General features: G+C 44.6%; 1 long non-coding RNA gene across 1 annotated transcript; it reads right to left on the bottom strand.

The window, feature by feature from the left end:
• Positions 1-12,372: 12,372 nt before the first annotated feature.
• Positions 12,373-20,364, bottom strand: LOC136287908 (uncharacterized). The gene is made up of 3 exons (XR_010720415.1): positions 20,194-20,364; positions 18,269-18,399; positions 12,373-14,091 (listed from the first exon to the last, which is right to left on the bottom strand). It is a non-coding gene; the product is annotated as an uncharacterized lncRNA (long non-coding RNA).
• Positions 20,365-20,597: the final 233 nt, after the last annotated feature.

Raw genomic sequence — 20,597 nt, 5'->3', positions numbered from 1 at the left:
AACAGGCCATGCCATGATGTGCCAAGTTCTGGATGAAAAATTTCTGGCAGTTATGCAAACAAATAACAAATAGCACAAGACATCAAATAGAACTGCAAAATTTGGTTCGGCTAAAGAGTGGAAAAATTTGGGATTGGTTGGGGTCATCTGCCCAGTTTTTGTTGGTGTCCTTCACTTTAAAATATAAACTGATTTTGGTGTTTCAGTCTGGTTGTTTCATCTGGTTGCATGCCACGTTTTGAACACAAGTGGTGTTAGTGTCATTGTCCTGATGAAAACAAGACTCTTTCTTACATACCCTTGTCAAATCCATTGTCATGGAAGCCAGTTGCTAAAAAAATCAGACTCACATGGAATGGAACTATTATGCCCAAAAAAAGACGACACTTTGATTTTGACATGAAACAAATAAAAGAATTAACAGGATTTTTACAACTGCTAACATACTGGCTGTAATGAGCACAATGCATTTATTTCATGAATATGAGCAGTGATTCCCCAGTTTACTCTGAGTTAATTACTCAGCCTTCAATGGAGACACTAAAAATGGCACTTAGATACATCATCTTCAGGTCATTTATCTGCTCACAGATAGGAAATAATTTGAATTGTTAGTAAGGAATCAGTAGAATTGTAACTTGCAGAAGGGGATTCTGGCCACAAACACCTACATCCAATTTTCCCAAATTCCGTTCTTAGTTGGTATCAGTTTTCTATCGTAACTTTCAAAAAATATCTTACAAGAAAGGAAATTCTTTTAGTGCTCATAAATGAATTAGAAAACAATCAGTGTATTTATAATGAAGTGGTTCCTTCCGTTTGCTCCTGGTTACCTCTCTGGCAGCACCTGAATGAAGTTCTAGTTTGAATAATTGTGATAATCTCAATTTATTCTTTGGAGAATCAGTTTTGTGCCCACTGCTATTAATGGGAATTTTGTCATGATTGGAGCATTCAAAAAGCTGTAAATGCTGAATTTCTCTACATTTTAGAACAAAACCATTATATTCTTACCATGGTACCTCAAGTGAAATATATGTGCATATTGTACTACAGCAAATGCTGCAATAAATGGAAGTTTGAGCTCAGCTAGGTGAGAAAAGACATTAGGCATCATTTAAAAAAATATTGTGACAAGTGCCTGCGTTTTGTACATCCAGGCACACCCCAAAGATTTCAGTATGATTTATTCTTTCCACATACACATTTCACCAAGCAATTAGACACTTATTTATTTCCCAGTTAAAGGTCAATCCATTACTCCAACTCATCATTTCCAGGGGAAAAAATATCTCATTTCTTTATTTTCCAACAGCTTCCAGAAAGGTGGCTTCAACTTTTCCTCCACAAGCCCCACATTGGAGCTTCAAACGGCATCAGCATCCTTTCCAAACAAACCCATTATCCAAATTGTAGTCACTGGACAAATGGTGATCCACAATATGCTGACTGCATTCCCAGAAATCTAAACTGCCTCCCAAGGATTTATTGTACATTTTTCAAGTTTTTAAATAATATTGTAAAAAGTACAGATAAAAAAAAGTTAAATACAAGACAAACCATAACACACTTTCCCAATACGAGTTTTCTTGGGGGATAATTTCATAGGATTGTTTTGGGATGACTAATTTAAAGGAAAATTATTCCTTGACTTTTGGGTGATAGACCTGATTACCCACCCCAGCCTAGAGGGTCTGTCAGATCTGCTCTTACAAAGCCATAAATCCACAAAAAAAGGAAATTTAAACAGTTCTCATACAGAAAAGTTTAATATTATCCATTTGAAGGGTCAGAGTTGGAAGGGAATTCTACTGTTGATCTGCAAAGGAAAATGCTCATCTTGCCCAAATACACCTTTTTAGGGAAGCAAGAGAAGTCTCAATGCATATTTTTGTACTTACATTGAAATACTTCATCTCTCTGGCTCAAGATGACTTTTTTTCTTACAGAAATATCCAAGGGATTAAAACCAAAATCAACTAAATAATAACAATATTTTAGAAAAGCAACACATCCAACCAGCCACCTACAGGATCAAACACACTAGAAAAGGCAGGGAACAAATGTTAACAGGTTACCTGCTGTCAATCAAACTGGCCTCAAAATGACTGACCACAGCTTGGAGGGTTAAGCAGGGCTGTGTTGCTAAGGATAGAAAGAAAAGCTACCTAAGCTGCTGGAGGAGGCTCTCAAATCCACTGGGGCTTTAGCCACAATTTGTCCAATCCCTCTCTTCCTTGTGGCCATGTAACTCTGGTATAAATCTGACTCTGGTCTGAAATCATGCCAGTACAACTGGAAATGCAATCCAGGTGCACTCCTCTCTTAAATAAAGGCCTGCAGAGACCTGGAAAACTTTCCTGATCCAACCTACTCACTAAAATGCTTTGGAATCTTATTTTGGCACTCCAGGGAAATCAATGGGACTGGAGTAAGGATGATGGTGGCTCTGAAAGATTTGTGTGGATCTGTCACTTCTCACCTGGTTGATAGTCCCTTACTCAGGACAGAGATGGGTGAGATCCATAACAGCTTTTTCAGGGAAATATTAACAGGAAAGTCTGGAGAGCCCTAACGCCAAAATTTTTGAGTTCATGGCAGATGTCAAAGCCACAGTACCAGAATGATGCTCCACAGCTGGATCATTGAGATTTAAGCAGGAAACATGGACAGAAAAGCATGTGAATGACAAATAATGGGAAATTTCTTGTTCTGTCATAATTCACCTGTAAGAGCCTTCCTGTTTTGTCTCTCAGTTCCTTCTTGCAAAAGTAGACACATACAAAAACAACAACAACAAAAAATCAGTTGGATTTAAGTACAAAATCAGTGGGAAATCTCACTCCTGCACGGACTGGAGTTCTTGAAGATCAGACCTGATTATCCTGGAGGGTTTTTCCAACCTTAGTGACTGTGATTCTGTGATTCCATTACTTACACAGCCTGTGCACCTTTCTCACTCCCAGCACTAAACATATTCTTTTGCAGAAACAAATTACTTGCAGAAAGGTCAAGGTCCTAAAGGGCTTTTATCACAAGGGCAGGAACCTGCAAGAATAAATTCAGCAAGGTTTACATCTCAGATCCTTAGCAGGAATCTTCTAAATGTAATGTCAGTGTAGGAGCCATTACAGTCCTCTTTGTACAGCACTTCTTTCCCAGCTGTGGACACATCTTTGAGGGTCCAGAGGCCGTTTCTGTGGGATCCTTGACCCAGAGGACCAAGGTCATCTCTTTGTAGGCTTGCATTGAATATAAGAGGTTGCAGCTCGACGGGAAATTTTGTAGGAGTCCATCCATGGGCAAGACTGAACTCCTCATGGAGGCCTTTCTATACACTCAGGGCTGTGCCAAGGCTCTGGTCCCTGTTTTTCAATTTCCCATCACAGTCCAAAATGAAATCTCAAAAAGGCTAAAATATAACAGGCAGGGGAGTCCTGGACTTCTCAACCCTATCAAACCTCTGTTGTTGGAATTCACACCGAGGAAGCTGCGTGACCCCTCAGCCAAAACCTCATGGAATGGTTTGGATTCGAAGGGACATTAAAGATCCTCTCATTCCACCCCCTGCCATGGCAGAGACACCTTCCACTATCCCAGGTTGCTCCAGCCTGGCCTTGGACACTTCCAGGGATCCAGGGGCAGCCACAGCTTCTCTGGCCAACCTGTGCCAGGGCCTCCCCACCGTCACAGTCAAAAATTCCTTCCCAATATCCCCTCTATCCCTGCCCTCTGCCACTGGGAAGCCATTCCCTGTGTCTCTCCTGTTCCTTGTCCAAAGTCTCTCTCCAGTTCTCCTGGAACCCCTTCACTTGCAGCATTAACATCAGCCTTCACCTTCTGTCCCTTGCACTGCTCTTATCTTGCAAAGTTTTTTTTTCCTCCTCTCTGTTGGAGGTGTAGAAGAAGTAGAGGAATCCAGGTGTCACCCAGAAGGTGCCTTAGCCAAAGCAGGGGGGTTGTCAGGGAATGTGAATCTGTGAATTGATCACCAAGTCCATAACCACTGTTCAAGGCCTTTATGAGGAGCTTCCACACTTGGTTTAAAAACTTTAAATTATCAAGAATCCATCCCACCCAGCAGTGACAGCTCATTAATCCCACTTAATACTAAAATCTGTGTCTTTCCTCTCACCTGAACAGTCTTAGTGACAATTTTTAATGACTTTTGTTGATTAATCAGGGTGCAGAATTTTGCTGGAAATTTCTTTTCCCATACAAGTAATTGCAGCTTGTACTTCTGCAAAGTAATTTCTTTCAGACAGAAAAAAAAAAATTTACAGACCACCACTAGCATTTGGAATGTAGCTGGTTGAAAACTCCAGGACTGTCTTCCAGGGAAATCATAAACAAAATGATTTCATGTGGAATTTTTCCCAGACTAGGTGAGAGTTTCTAGCTAGGAAGATGAATCAGTTTGAAGATTTAACCATGTTTTTTCTAAAAAAAGCTCATTTCAATTTGTCCTGTTCTCTTTTTGATGAAGAAAAATATTTTTTAAATATCAAAATGATCTTAATTAACAAGGGGTATTTATGGTCTAACCAAGACAAGGTAAAGTATGGAAAATTACAAACTTGGAGAAATTTGATTCATAAAAAGATAAAAGCACTGAATTGGAAAGCAGATTATCCAATTCCCCATGAACATATAATGATTATCTGGAAAAAAGGAAACCAAAATGGATAGAATGTATATTTTCTCCTCAATTAATTTGTTACTTAAATTACTTGGAACGGGTTATCAAAAGGACTTTAAGTTTTTCCCTGTTTGGGAAGGAGATTTCTGATAGCCAAGGTGTCATTTGATTCTATGAATGAATGAACCTAAACCATTCCTCAATTTTCCTCACCCAGTCCTTGTTAGAGCTGGTCTAAAATCCATGGAAAATCACCTCCAGATAGGAACAGTGCTGGTGATTTCGGGGATAGACACTATTCCTTGAACCTCAGCATGGGATCAGACAGGAAGCTGGAGGTCCAAACTCTGTCTTCTGTGCCAAAAAACCTTCACAATTTGACAGCACCTACAGCTTAGAACATTTCCATCAACTATTTTCTAGGAGAGTTTGGACTCACTGCATCTAAAATCACTCATTTATTTTCCTTCTCTTCTGGGATTTCATTAGGAGTTTGCAGGGTAGATGGATGGGTAAAGGCTCCATCTCTGGAAACGTTCATGGACAGGTTGGATGGAGCTCTGAGCAGCCTGGTCTAGTGGAAAGTTCCCTGCCTGTGGCAGAGGGGTGGAATTATGAGGTCTTTAAGGTCCCATCTATGATTCCAGGAGTGCATGATGTGGACAGAGATGATAAGAGCACTGGAATTGTTGAACCTGGGGAAGAACTTGGGAACATCCACATCCTTGTCTAGGCCTAGGGCACGGTACAGGTATGGGATAGAGACTCTTCCTGGAAGACCAAAGCATTAAGACATGGCAGATGCAAGTGGCAGCAGGAAAAAGGTTATTTTGGTGGGAGAAAAAAATAATTTGTGGTGATGACCAGAGGCTGGGGCCTCAGAGGTGGAGGAACAGCCAAGTCTGAGGATACTCAAAACTGATCTAATCTACTGAGGCTGTGAGTGTACAACCTCCAAAATCTCTTATGGCCTAGTTTATTCTGATTTAACAAAGGCAAGACAGCTTCAACAAAGGTTGCCTGCACTGTGTCGGGGTCCTGTGGCAACTGGGAGACACCTAAATGCCAGTTTAATGTGATCCATCCTTTGCAGCCACCTGAACTGTCCTGTCATCAGAGATGTTTTCTGGGATCTGGTGGAATATTCCACCTCAAATTTCTTTCTTCCTATTCTTTCCTTTCTATTCACTCTTCCCTTTTGTGATCACTGGGTTTCCTTCTAAAAATTTAAATATTAATTTATACATGTGACTTTTTTGTTGTTCTGGGTTTTGAGGGGGTGGGGCGGGGCATTGGTGGAATTTTTTTAGCAGGGTAGGTAGGGGTTTTTATTAGTTTGGGGTTTTTTTTTAAAGAATGTACTTCTTTTTAATTCCTTGGGTCCTTATCATTTTGAAACAAGTCAAACCTCTAAACACAGCAATCCAAGTTGCATTTCCAAGTACAACCTCCAATGCAAAGGATTACAGTGCACTTAACCTAGGTAATAAAGAAGCCCAGCCTTCTGGAGGATAAGAATTAGTCTCAGGGATCAGATTCATCTACAGAAAATCTCCCCGCTATTCTAGATGTATTATCTAATTAGTTTTCCAGCCATCAGCCACAGGTGCAAAGAAATAAAATCTAATGAAATTGCTGAAAACTCAGGGTCTTTTCCCAATGTTCCTTATTTTGAAAGCAGTTATTCTGTTACAAGGTCTCTACAGTTGATATAACATCTTCCATGAGTTTAAATCATGAAACTCAGTGCCTTCAACATGCAATAAAATACAGGAGTTGAAAAACTTTGGAGGATAGGTTTTGGAACTAGCTGGTATTTCAGGTCCCTTCCAACCCAAACCATTCTGTGGTCATTCCTTTGGCAAGAGGAGCCCTCACCGTGTGAATAAAAGGTGTATTCAAGAAGCTGAAGACCAAACTCCTGGTATCAGTTCAGAGAGTTCCAGGATCAGGACTTCAGACAGAACAGACCTGACCAAGACTGGCTCTAAACTAAGACTTGGTTCAAACTCCTCAGTGGTGAGTTCTGCTTTCTGCTTAGGCTGCCTGTGGAAATAATGGAGTAATACAGTAACCATCCCTCAAAATGTTCAGGAGACACATAGATGAGTGGGGACATGGGTTAGTGCTGGGTTAAGGGTTGGACTAGATGATCTTAGAGGGCTTTTCCAGACTCAATGTGTCTGTGATTTTTGGTGAGCAGGAACAGGGACACCGTGATTTCTGTTGTTACCCCTTCCCTACACATCCTGTTGTCCCCATATCAGAGTCCCGCTACTCAGTCACACTGTGACATCTCCCCCAGGATGCTGATAAGCAGAGTCCAATGTGAGATTAAAACACTCTCTCACCAGAGGACACCTAACGGAGAGGACTGTTTTCCTAAAGGAATGTAGGATTTGTCTTTCCTAAAATAAAAATAAGGGTTTAATAAACTAGATGCAGAGAGGCCATCTCTGCCACTTGCTGTTCAACACCCAGCTGTGGTTAATTGAAACAACAACCCTCAATCATAGAATGGTTGAATTGGAAAAGAGCTCCAAGACCATGAAGTCCAACCTGTGACTGATCCCCACCTTGTCATCCAGCCCAGAGCACTGAGTGCCACGTCCAGTCATTCCTTGGACATCTCCAGGAACTGGGACTCCAACACTTCCCTGGGCAGCCCATTTGTCTGGGACACAGCCCCAGTGATGCTGTGACAGGATCTGACAGCAACAGCCACGTCTGGGTGTTTCAGAGTCTGCGCTGTTTAGCTCCAGCAACAGGGCAGAAACACCTCTAGGATCAGGGACAAGGCTTTTGTTTCAGAGGGTTTTTTTAGTGCTGAAGCCAGGCATTTCCCAGTAATGTTGTTATAGACAATCAGCACTGCCCTTTACTCACATTTCTGGCAATATTGGGGGAAATAACCATGTATTTCCTCCTGAGGTGAAGTCTGATGTCCCACTTGCTCTGCATGTTTGTACTAGGAAATTGATAATCAGAGTTGCTATTTCTCTTTTCTCTAATAATGAAGGATAGGACCTGAGGGAATGGCTGGAACTGTGTTGGGGGAGGTTTAGGTTGGATATCAGGAAAAGGTTCTTCCCCAAGAGAGTGACTGGGCACTGGAACAGCCCCAAGGCTGCCAGATCTCCAGGAGCATCTGGACAACACTCTCAGGCACAGGATGGCATTGTTGAGGTGCCCTGGGCAGGGCCAGGAGTGGGATCAATGATTTTTGTGGGTCCCTTCTATCTCAGGAGATTCTGTGATTCCACGATTCTATTCATCACATCAGACAGAGGAGGGAGCATGGCAAAACTAGAGCAGCTTGCCCAACTCAAACGTGAAACTGTACAATTAATTACTCGAAAGGAACATGATCCCAAAAACACACATGAATGACAGGGATCAGGAATGGGCTGAGCAGGTGTTAGCAGTTCTTTTGCCTCTCCATGGAGACTGTCTGGTAGGGATGTCCCTTGATTACATAATCACAGCCACACAAGGTGGCTCCTGTACCTTTCACCTCTCATCCCAGGGCTGTTCCCAGCTCAGAGGAGGAAGCCCAGGCACACAAGGAGTTTATGGAGAAGCAGCTGAGATCTCCTAAGCTGGTAAGCTCCTCTGTAACAGGATATTCCTCTGTGTAACAGGGAATGATGGAAGAGGCTGAGAAAGTTCAGCATCCAGGGAAGCAAACCAGCTGATTGTAGTGTGAAGCTGAAGAACCAGGAATATGCACAAAACCCAGGACCTGAGGCAAACTGTGCCTAAAAGTTGCCACCCAGAAGCTGATTGCTGAGAGATGAATGAAGAGAGTCCCCAGGAGCTTTGGGGAGGTTCCACTCTGCAGCTGTATCTGGCCTGGCAGCTCAAGGCTGTACATCAGGAGGGGGAATTCACCCCAGGTTCCAGAAACTGCAGGAGTTGGAATTGCTTTTTCCCCCCAGTTTCCACAAAAAAACACTCCAGCCCTTCCTCAGGACAACAGGCAACCTTTGAAATGCACAGACACTTTATTCCCCGGACCTCCAGAGTTTATAGCATGTGGTTCTCCATGTGTCCAACCACCATTTGCATCCCAGTGTTTCCATCTCTGTGAGGCACAAGTCAATTTCCTCTACATCACTATCATTTCCCTATTTTCCATTTCCAATAGGACATTTACTTGAGATTATTAAACCTTTGAATGAAACATTGGCTTTTTTTTTTCCTCATTACAGATCTCATTTTTCTGACCATTGTTAACATTTCCAGGCTCCTTATATGATTTCTCTTTCCTTTCTTATACCCTCAGCTCCTTCCAAATGATTATCAATTTTGATTTTTGTTAATGTACCTTTTACACTCTTTTAAAAAAGTTATTTAAAAATATATTAAATCAAATCAGCTCCCTCCACATTCTAACATGTATATACTTTCACTCTCAGTTTTTAAATGCGTATTATTGAATCCATGGACAGCATTTATTCATCCAACAATGACTCTTTCTAAAATGCTTTTAAATAATTTTCCAAGCCAAATCCAGCACTGTGTAAAATCTGATAAACAGCAGAAACAGTAAAATTTCTCTGGAATCGTGTTTATTTGGCCTTTTGTCTGGAATTCTTCTGCCACACAGCTGCACTCTTGTTTGGGCCTCAACATTTGGTCCATTGTATTAGAAGACACAATGTCTCACCTGGAGTGACTCCTTTTGGCTTTGAGTAATAGGAGGAAAAAGAATTATCAGGGATATTCTCCCAGTTTTTTTCCTCCTTTATTCATCCCAGTTCACATCAGCTGCCTTTGAGAAGTGACAGAGTTGGTTTCTCAGTTCATTCTCTAACATCAAACTTGTCAAGATCAGCAAAGCTGATCTGTGTTCTTTCCATTCTTTTTTCTAGGATTCTTCCATTTGTTCTTTACCAATTGCTTTTTTTTTTTTATAGTGACTTCCTTCCTCACTTCAAATCCTGTCCAAATCACTCTCTTGTAGTTTTCTTCTTCAGGACTCTTTTTTAAGGTGTCCAATAACTCAGCCAGTTTTGAATTTTTGTCTTCCTTATTAATTTATTATTAGTCCTGCTTTTTGTGCTACTTTTTCTCTACCCCCAAGATTTATATCCTTCCAGTTCTAACTTTTAGTCCTGCTTTTTGTGCTACTTTTGCTCTACCCCCAAGATTTATATCCTTCCAGTTTTTACTTACCCTCGATTTTAGCTCATGTCAGCAAAACTCCGACCTCTCATGCAAGAGTAGCATTGCTAATGCTGGCGCCCTGGCCAAAGTCTAAATTTGGTTTTTTCTGCGATTTTTGCTTGCCTACACTTTTAGCACAATTATACTGATCCTAATTTCCCTCATCTCTTGAATCCCAGCGCCAGACTCTCTGATCGGATGAGCCAGCAGGAGCTCACAGGATCTCCTGGGATTGAACACCTGCTCTGTTCGGGCACTGTGCAGGAGCAGAAGGGACAATGCTTCCCCTCCACTGCCAGCTGTGGGACAATGGGGGGTATTTCTGACACAAACGCTCCTTTCCAGATGTTTTGGGGCCCATTCTGGGAGAACGGAATGTTCTGGTGGGGCCGTACAGTCAGGTGGCCCCACAACTGCTCAACCCTAAATAGGGTCAGGAAGATTGTGTGCAGCCAGGGAGCTGGGAGAAGGATAAGCCAGTGCCTGGATAATGTGAGGCAAATAAATCCTACTGGGCAGGATACTTGAGGCGGGATGTGGATGTCCGTAATGACTCCAGCTGGGAATGTCAATCCAGCTCTCCTTCAGAGCCATCCCACAGACAAGATGTCTTTCAGGCTGTGTTCAACTCATGGAATGGTTTGGGTTAAAAGGGACCTTGAAGCTCATCCAGTCTCACCCCCTGCCATGGGCAGGGACACCTTCCACTAACCCAGGTCGATCCAAACCCTGTCCAACCTGGCCTTGGACACTTCCAGGGATCCAGAGGCAGCCACAGCTCTCTGAGAAACCTGTGCCAGGGCCTCACCACCCTCACAGCCAACAATTCCTTCCCAGTATCCCATTTATCCCTGTCCCTAGGCAGTGGGAAGCCATTCCCTGTGTCCTGTCCCTCCATCCCTTGTCCCAAGTCCCCCTCCAGCTCTCCTGGAGCTGCTTTAGGCACTGGAAGGGGCTCTGAGGTCTCCCTGGAGCCTTCTCCAGGTGAACACCCCCAGCTGTCCCAGCCTGGCTCCAGAGCAGAGGGGCTCCAGCCCTTGGAGCATCTCCATGTCTTCCTCTGGACTCATTCCAGCAGCTCCATATCTTTAATCTCTAACTGGAAGTCTAAATGAACTCTATCTTAGAACTATAGTTTCTTTCCACTATCTGGAAAAGAAGCTCAAGGTGATGAACACAGAAAGCTGCAATAAGGTTGTTTTTATCCATTGTGTCTCATTCCCTGTGTCCTGGCTCTAAATGATGAGAAATGACTGCTTGAATGGCTCCTTGCTGACCTTTCAGAAAACATGTTTAAAAAATATATATATATATATTTAATTGAATAGAAAAGAACCACTGAGAATGAGCACCTGAAGAATGAAAAAGAAGGGGGGAAAAGCCCCCCAAAAGAACTGCATTTTCTCCTGAGCTGACCCTTCAAATAACTGATATTTGACCCTTTGATATTCTTGAGAGATGAGGAAGTAAAAAAAAGTAAATTAAATCACATTAAAAGTTTTGCTTCATCTCAATTAGTCTTTCAAAGCATTTGAAAGAATGCTTGAAAAAGTATAGAAATGTCAAATTGAGACATGGTTTGGGGTCTTTAAAAGATTCCACATTTGAACTTATGTTTTAAAACCAAAACAGCTAAAAATGTCATCTCCTCCTTCTCCTCCGTGTTGGCTGCAGTTGAAATCCAGTTCTCCTCCACAGCAATGGACACCACATTTTTGAGACTTGGTCTGCTCGGCTGCCTTCACCCCAGGGTAGGATCTGAATGTCCTGGTGGTTCTTCCTCATCCTCATTCCCTCCCTGCTGACATCGTGATCCCTGTGATGTCACCTGGTGGCATCAGCTTTGGTATTCACGGTGTCAGGTGCACCCCTCCACTGTTGGGTCTGTCCTTTCCTTCCTGAGCTTTCCCAGAGCTGGTTCTGTCAATGCTTTTCACAGAATCACGGAATAATCCGGGCTGGAAGGGACGTCTGGAGATGCTCCAGTCCAACCACACCACTAGGGCAGGGTCACCTGGAGCAGGTGACACAGGAACGCATCCAGGTGGGTTTGGATTGCCTCCAGAGAAGGCGACTCCATGAAATCCCTTTTAGGGCAGCTTTTTATCACAGTTAAAACAACACCTCCTTATCTCCCCCTACAGCTCCTCCTCCCTGCTGGAATAGCCCACACTCACGCAACACCCCAACACCCAAGCTCACGACCTCGGTGTCCTGTTCAACACCTTCGTCTCCTCCACATCACACACTCCCCTCTGGACTGTTGCCAAATTTCACAGATTCTTGGCTGAAATTGCTCCCAAACCTCCTGCCATCCCTTCCTGTAAAACACCTGTTTCTGAGTGTCCTTACCTTGGCCTACATAAAGTTCTATCTGTTTTCACAATATTATACAAGATCCATTCAAAATCCTGCCTATAAAGTTCTTCACTTCTGCAGTCACAGAATCCCAGAATAATTTAGGTTGGAAAAGACTTCTCCAAGATCATTGAGTCCAGCCTGTCACCAAATACTATCTCATCAAGGAGACCACAGCACTGAGTGTCACAACATCCAGTCGTTTATTGAACATTTCCAGGGTTGGGCACTCCACCACCTCCCTGGGCAGCCCCTTCCAGTGCTTAACTTCCTGCTTTTTTCCATGTTTTCACCTTTGCCCTTACCATGCCCAACTGATCTGAAGATCTTTCCTGCTCCTGCCTGTCCTGAGGACTGCAAGGGTTGGCCAATCGAGCTCACACCTCAATCCCTGGAGCAGGAATTGTTTTCCTTCTATGGGAATGGGCAGCAAGTGAAAGTTTAGGGAGAGATACAGTCCTTGCTGCCATTCACCTCCTTTGCCTGGCCTCATACTCATCCCAAAACCACAGATCTAAAACATGCTGGAGTTAAAGCAAAGCTTATATAACACTGCAGTGATCATTCAGCTCCTCAACTCCACCATTTCCCAGCTTGTATCTGATCCTGACCTGGATTCAGATGGGAGTGTTGTTCCATTTGTCCTATCTCTCACTCAAAAGCAGATGTGATAAGGAATAGCAAGATTATTTACTAAGAGGTTTTGCATGCCTTTGAGGAAGCTTGTAGTGATAGTGTGTTGAAATGGGTGAGTGAATTGCCAGCAGGATGGGAATAGGTCTGGAAAAGTACTGCAAAAAATATCTGGGATTATCTGTGCCGATTTCTTTTTTTTCCATGGGTTGGCCAAGGGCCATGTTTTTCTGACTTCAGTTTTCACTTTGCCTGAACTTTAATGGCAAGGGCACCTGCCAAATGTGCTCGTGGGCTCACTGAGGTGTTCGTGGAGGGCAAGTCAGAACTCCCTCCCTGCCAGGCCTCGTGGCCACATCTCAGTGACATGAGTATGGCTTGTGCAGTCAAGAATCGAGGATGACACCTGGTGAATAAGTCTGGTCAGCTAATGCAGAAAGAATGCGAAATGCAAGGGAAACCTGGGAGCAGTTGGTATGGGATAACTTCAAACAAACTTTGATGCACCTGGGAATGTTCCCAAAAGTAGGACAAAAAGTTCCACCAGGCCGTTGTAACTTACTGTAGCAGCTGTGGTGGCCTCATTATTCTTAGGTGCAGTTTTAGTACCAAAAGTTGCTGCAAATATGTTTCTTCCTATTAACTCTTGACCAAATATTCTACATTTAGGTCACAGAATCATTCAGGATGGAAAAGCCCTCAAATACCATCGAGTCCAACCATTCCCACAGCACTGCCAAGGCCACCACTGGGCACACATGTCCCCAAGTGCCACAACCACAAGGCTTTTAAGTCCCTGCAGGGATGGGGACTCCAGCACTGCCCTGGGCAGCTGTGGCAGGGATGGACAACCCTGTGGGAGGAAGAAATTGTTCCTATTCTCTGATCTAAACCTCCCCTGGTGCAGCTTGAGGCCATTCCCTCTTCTCTCCCTGTTCCCTGGAAGAAGGGCCCGACCCCCCCTGGCTGTCCCCTCCTGTCAGGGAGTTGTACAGAACCACAAGGTCCCTCCTGAGCCTACTTTTCTCCAGGCTGAGCCCCTTTCCGAGCTTCCTCAGCTGCTCCTGGGGCTCCAGCCCCTCTCCCACTTTACAAGTTTGCAGGTTATTTTTTGTCACCTGCCAGAGCCCCACTGCTCCCTGGGCTCTGAGGCAGGGTCTCCTCTGCTGTCACTCCCAGAACTACCCAGTTCAACCCAGCACAGGAACTGGAGGTTAGCTGGCACCGGTACACATGATTCCATCAGGCAGCAAAGAGTCCTTTTCTAATTCTGACAGCTTTACTGGCTGCACCTGGGTGAAAAATAAAAAACAAAACTTTTTTTTAAAGGGCAGAACTGGCACAACGTGGCTCTGGGGTGAGCACCATGTCTGTTGAGCAAGCAGGTATAATTTCTACAGATTTATTGGTCTGTTGGATTCCAGCAGTGTTCCAAGGCTGGATGGGGAATGCACATGCTGGGACATGGACACAGCCAGGCAGCGCAGGCCCAGGCCTGCTGGCAGGAACAGATTTGCTGTGATCAGGCGTGAGCACACAGAGAGTCACCTCTGCTCCCTGGGTGCCACGACATGAGCCAGCCTCCCTTTGCTGGCTGACATCCAGATCATGCTGCACTGCCATCACTGGATCATGGAATCATAGAAACACCAGGGCTGGAAGAGCTTCAAGATCATCCAGTCCAACTGTCAGCCCAGCACTGTAACCCCTAAACCACTACGCCACATCAGCCAATGCCAGATTCAGATGCCTCTTGAACACCTCCAGTGATGGTGACTCCCTAAACACCTCCCTGGAGAGCCCCTTTCAGTGCCTGACCAACCAAAGAGTGAAAATATTTCTTCTGATATCTAACCTGAGTCTCGCCGGTCTCAGCTTAAGGCCATTTCCTCTGGTCCTCTCAGTGCAGTCATGGTAGGAGAAACTGACCCCACCTCACTGCAGCCTCCTGTCAGGGAGCCGGAGAGTGTGATGAGGTGCCCCCTGAGGCTCCTCTTCAGATTGTAGAATCAGAATGGTTTGGGTTAGAAGGGACCTTAAAGATCAGCCAGTCCCACCCCCTGCCATGGGCAGGGACACCTTTCACTATCCCAGGTTGCTCAAAGCCCTGTCCAACCTGGCCTTGGACACTTCCAGGGATCCAGGGGCAGCCACAACTCCTCTGAGAAACCTGCACCAGTTCTTGATCATCAAAGCCAAGAGTTTCTTCCTAACATCTAGCCTAAATCTATCTTCCTTCAGCTGTCCCTCCAGGCCCTCATCCCAAGTCCTTCTCCAGCTCTCCTGGAGTACCTTTTGGGTACTGGAAGGGGCTCTAAGATCTCCCTGGAGCTTTCTCTTCTCCAAGATCACCATTCTCCCAACATCCATGCATGGATTCTTCCAAGCACATCACGAATGCTGAGAGCCAGCTGAAAACCAGCACATACCACAGAAAGCTTGGGGAGCCTGAAGGGCTTGGGGTCTCCCCATATCAGAGCTGTGGAGATAGAAACCTAAGTGATAGTCATAAAATCCTGGAATGGTTTGGGTTGGAAGGGAGAAGGGACCTTAAAGCTCATCCCATTCCACCCTCTGCCATGGGCAGAGACACCTTCCACTATCCCACGTTGGTCCAAGCCCTGTTAAACCACGCCTTGGACACTTTGAGGATTGGGTATTCACAGTTTCTCGGAGCATGAGACAGAAGACACAGAAAAAGGCTGAGGGGAAAATTGAGGTTCTGGTGGATCAAGTAACCTGCCCAGTACCACTTGCTTGGCCACTGGCTCAGCAAAAGGAGCACGAACTTTGTCCCCTTGGCCCCAATATTTTGATTTACATTTCTGTGTTAAAGCAAAGGGAGAGGCACAAACCCAATATCTGACAAAATTCCACTGTTTCTAGGTAAGCTGCTCGGAAACAGCCATGGGAGGATTTGCTGTCCCTTCTCCATGGCCCAGCTCTCCCTCTAAGCCCTTAAGCACACACAGGATCCTTCCCACTCCATCCAGGGCACCAACGTCAGCAGAAACACTGAAAAAGTCAGGCAACAAACTCAATTTCCATGCCCTGCAGGAGAAGGAAGACTGAGGGTAGCACTGGACAACCACAAGCCTGCAGGATGCCGCCAGTTTTGGGAGGTTTTGGAGAAAAGCAGCAGAGTGATTGAGGGGTTGGTGAGATGAAGGAGGGAGAAAACAAAATGTTGAAAGAACTAAATACACACTGCTTGGCCAAGTAATGCCCAAGGGAAAATTCAAGAGCTGGCAGGCAGGAGGGAGCCAAGAGCCAAGGAAGAAGTAGGATCTCCATTGTTGGGAGCTCACAGCCCTTGGAAGTGTACAATGAGGAATGACTGGGAGCCAGGAGATAAGTTAGGCTGAGGGGAAGCTGAGGAGTGGAGGCACTGCAGAGAGATAAAGTCAAGTCCTTTCTGGAACAACATTTCTGGCAGCAGCCAGGCACCTGGGTCTTGATTTTCTCCTGCATTTTTCATTCTCTAAGTGGTCGAAATGTTAAGGCTCTAATTCTTCCTCTTCCCAGGCGTGCAGAGGAACAGCTTAATGTAGAGCAAGAGGGTAAAAATAGATGTGATGGGATAAAACTGAGAAAAGGGCAAGTGAGGTCATTTAGATTGGAATAATCTTCAAATGAAGGAGCGGAAGCCCCTTCCCACAGGTTATTTAAAACTAGACTGAGTGGGGAAAAAGAGATTGTTTTGTTTTTTGGCAGGAGGGAAAGAATCACACTGTGAAGGGAAGAGATTAAAAGATGCATTGTTTATCTCTCAAAAATTATTTTAAACACATTTAAACCACCTAAGCCTTATAAATGTCATTTAATACTTAAAAGTCCAGTTTGTCCCTCTTCTACATTCATGGCATGAATTACTTGGGACAACTGATAGCAATAAAACTCATCTTTTGGCCAATGGTTTGTGTTTCTTCAAAGCAAAATAAGAAGATAGCCATAATTACAGGGAAATAAATTAAAAAAGAGGAGAAAAAGACTTATTGAAGTTTCAGAGGAGAGCCAAGGAATATCCAGCGAAGCGGGGGGGGGGGGGGAAACCCCAAATAAAAAAAGTTGGAAACATTATCGTGTGCCCTCAGTTGCTGTAAGGAGCAATTTTTGGGGGGTAGAAGATGTGGAAGATAAAGAGAAATCAATCACCAGCACAACCAATAGTTCATAGTGATTGCAGCCAGGCCAAGAACCTGCTGGAGTTTCAGATGTTCAAAAGAAAATACAAATCTGATCCAAACCCTATAAGAGTCACAGAGGTGCAGAAATTCCCAGATGAGGGGTACGGCCACCAGAAAACATTCTTCCATAACAGGCAGGTGGAACCAGCTGGGTTTTCCTGTGGATTCCCAGGTTCTTCTCTTCAAAGGCTCAGTGGGATGCTGACCTGTGGCTTCCTGGTGAATTTCTATCAGTTCTCACCTTCCCTCCTGTATTAATTCAGTTTATGTGGTCCTGCCAGGAGTTTCTCAACACAACGTGAAAAGATCAGAAAGAAAAGGAGCTACAGGATGAAATTAATTCATCCATTTTCGATTCAAATGGTCACATTTGATGATCTAAATGACCCTTCTGTCACCAACAGTATGAATCTCTCTTCAGCCCAAGAAATCAATTAGTTTTTTAATAGTAATTCATTAAAGAACAGTCAAGGGTTAATGACCTGAGACTCATGTTAGCCAAAAAACACAAGGCCCCCCTTTTCGTTTGTGCTTAGAGAGATGGAGGGGCTGCCAAGAAAAGAAAAAGAAAAGGGGAAAAAAAAAAAAAAAAAAGGCCTTGTGGTTATTCAGTTCTTACAGAGAAAATCAGAGCAAAAATTTTGGTTTAGACTCCAGCTGGGGTTGTGGTGACACCGACATCTCTCCCATCAGGGCCTGGAGCAAACCTGGCTCCCTGCCTGGGCAGCACTGCTTAAAATGGACAGGAGTCCCCTCTTCGTGCACAGGAGCATGGATCTTCTTATGGGATTGATCCACTCAATCTCCTGCTGTCCCTAAATAGCAGCAGAGACTTTAAGTGGCTGCAGCAAGTTACATCAGGAAAACAGGAATCTGGCTCTGGTCAGCAAGGAGACCTGTTTGCCTGGGAAATGCCTCCAAAAGGATGGACCCAGAGGCCACTGCAAAGCCTCCCAGGAAAACACAAACACAGCCCTTGGAGGCCTTCCAGGGATAACATCTGCATTGCTCAACAGAGCAAAGAACAGCCACCAGCTATGGCTTGTTCCCATCAGAACCTTTCCCTGCAAGCAGGATTCCTGTTTATCACAGGCACCTATTTCTCCCACGTAACCAACAACATCTCAATTTCCTAGTCAGAAACAAATCAAAAAAGATGACAGAGTTGCTGCAAGAAAGACAATCACTACTAACATCAGTCCTCCAGTACTTCCCTTGTCCCATCCCTTTTCCCAGTGATGGTTTAAAAGCTCACAGAGGGACAGAGAGATGTTCCACTCACCACAGCGAAGGTAATCCAGGTACATAGCTTTGCTCAGGTCAATAATCCATCCCAGGTCAGGCCTTCCTCGAGGACTGACGGTGGGGATCAAAAGCCAAGCAGAGAATTCCTCCAGCTCCTGCTCCTCAGCCCTGCCAGGGAAGGGTGGGATGCTTCTGCTCAGCCCCTGCCTGCACAGGGAGATGGGCCCCCACCTCCCTTCCTAAAGCTTTACATCTCTCCCCTTCCCGCAGCTCTCTCCAGTGCCAGGTACTCCCATTCTCCACCACTTCTCCAGAGAACAAAGCCAACAGGCTCCTCTGCCAAGGGGAGCTGCTTGGAGTGGGATTAGGATGAGCAGAAAGGAGCTTAGGGCTGGGCACCATCTGCGGTGATGACGATTAGCTAATGAGGTTTTAATGTTGTTGGGGTTTTTTTCTCTTGTTCTCCGTGCGGGTTTGGTGACGGAGAGTTTTGCATCACTGTGAGCAGCGTGGTCTCTGCTCGCCCAGCTTGACCCAGTGCCTCCCTCCTTCTCCTCTGCTGGAATTCTGGAAACTTGGATTTTGGGAATTTAGTATATAGTAATGTGTGTGGGTCAAGATGGAGGATTTTGGATGTTGTCTAAGTCCTTCTTCTTCACGGGTTTAGGTGGTTTTTTGTAATTGGGTGAAATTCCCAAGTAGAATTCCTGAGTATTATTCATCCTGACCTTGGCAGAGAAGAACAGAAGCCAGAACTGTAACATTCCTCCTCTGTCCACATGTACTCCAGCCAGGAGCTGCAGCACAGGGAAAAGCTGGTTCCTGGTGGTGAAGGCTTTCTTGCCTTCTCTGATCACCAAGCCCATGTTTTAAGTCTCCAGCCTCTGATACGCAATTAAATTTATTCAGATTAAGTGAATGCAAAAGCCTCTCCCAAGATGAAAAACTCTCATGGATGACAAAAAGAAAAATTCAGTATCCAGGACAAAGCTTCAAATATTTAATCAAGGACTCTTAAATTGTATTATAAGTTCTAAGGAATTACAAAAATCACAACCCCAGAGAGGTGAGGGCAAGTGTTTTTTCTTCCTTAATTGGTTTCATCCTTTCAGTGGAGAAGAGGCATCTTCAGATTCTGGTATTTTTCCCCATAGTAAGGCCAAGTGCAGACCCCAAAGTCCTAATGCCAAGCCCTGACTCCAGATGATCCCTCCATGCCAAAACTCTTGTGTTTTCTTAGGCTTCATTCCCACTTGGGCACTGAAGAGGCACCCCAGGGAATGGGCACATTCCTGAGGCTGCCAGAGCTCCAGGGGTGTTTGGACAATGCTCTCAGGGCGGGATTGTTGGGGTGTCTGGGCAGGCACAGGAGTTGGATCAATGATCCTTGTGGGTCCTGTCCAACTCAGGATATTCTGTGATTCCATGATTCACCCTCAAGAATGACTTAATCTCTCCAGGGAATAAGGGAAATGTGAGATCTTAGCTCAGATACTGACCTCTGGAATGGACAGCTGGAATTACATGGGATGGGTGCACACTCTCATTGTGCCCAGTCATACAGGAGGACAAGCACTTTCCAAAATCTTTCTGCATCCTAGAGTGAAAACTGACAGAACAACTATCACAGAATCCTAGAACAGTTTGGATTGGGAGGAACCTCATCTCATTCCACCCCCTGCTATAGTCAGAGGCACCTTTCACTGCCCTAGGTTGCTCCAAGCCATGTAATTAGTGGTACTATTCCTTCCAGGGCAAGACAGATACCCCTGAAATCCTTGCTTTAGAAGGAGCTGAACCATTTTCCAGGCCTTGTTGACCATGTCTCATCCAGGAGGAACATCACCTTATTCAAAACACGTGCAGTAGAAGTAAAAACAGTTCAATATTTGAGTTTATTCAATGAATCCTATAACCTATAATGAGGTGTGGCTGTAAATGAAAAGTCCCAAAAATTCTTACCTGCGTTCAGGTGCTTCTGTTTCTTCTAGGGGGAAACAGGGAAAGCTCAGCCAGCTCTGAATTACCCCTGCAAGTGACTCTTGCCTCACTGATGACAGACCAGAGGGTGCTTGCAACTATTCAATGGTTGTAACCACAGAAAAATCTAAAAATTCTGCATGACTGGCCCAAAATAACACCTCCCCAAAAAAAGGCAATGAGAACTGTGGTAAAAAAGATTTTTCTGTGGTAAAAAGATTCTCCCTTGGTGTTTTGCACTCCCACCTCCTTCCTCACCCCTCCCCTCCGAGACTCCAATGAAGGAACTGATTTCAGCCATGTGTGAGGATTCCACACGTTGCAGGCTGTAACTCCAGGCAGGTGTCATGTTAAATCTCCCCAGAGATTGGTAGCTGTTTATCATC

Source organism: Chamaea fasciata, unplaced genomic scaffold (assembly GCF_029207755.1).
Source record: "Chamaea fasciata isolate MVZ Bird 193981 ecotype frontalis unplaced genomic scaffold, bChaFas1.0.hap1 SCAF_3, whole genome shotgun sequence".
In the NCBI taxonomy this organism is placed as follows: domain Eukaryota; kingdom Metazoa; phylum Chordata; class Aves; order Passeriformes; family Sylviidae; genus Chamaea; species Chamaea fasciata.
The sequence above is the reverse complement of the archived record's forward strand: the minus strand, read 5'-3'. Positions and strand labels throughout refer to the sequence as shown.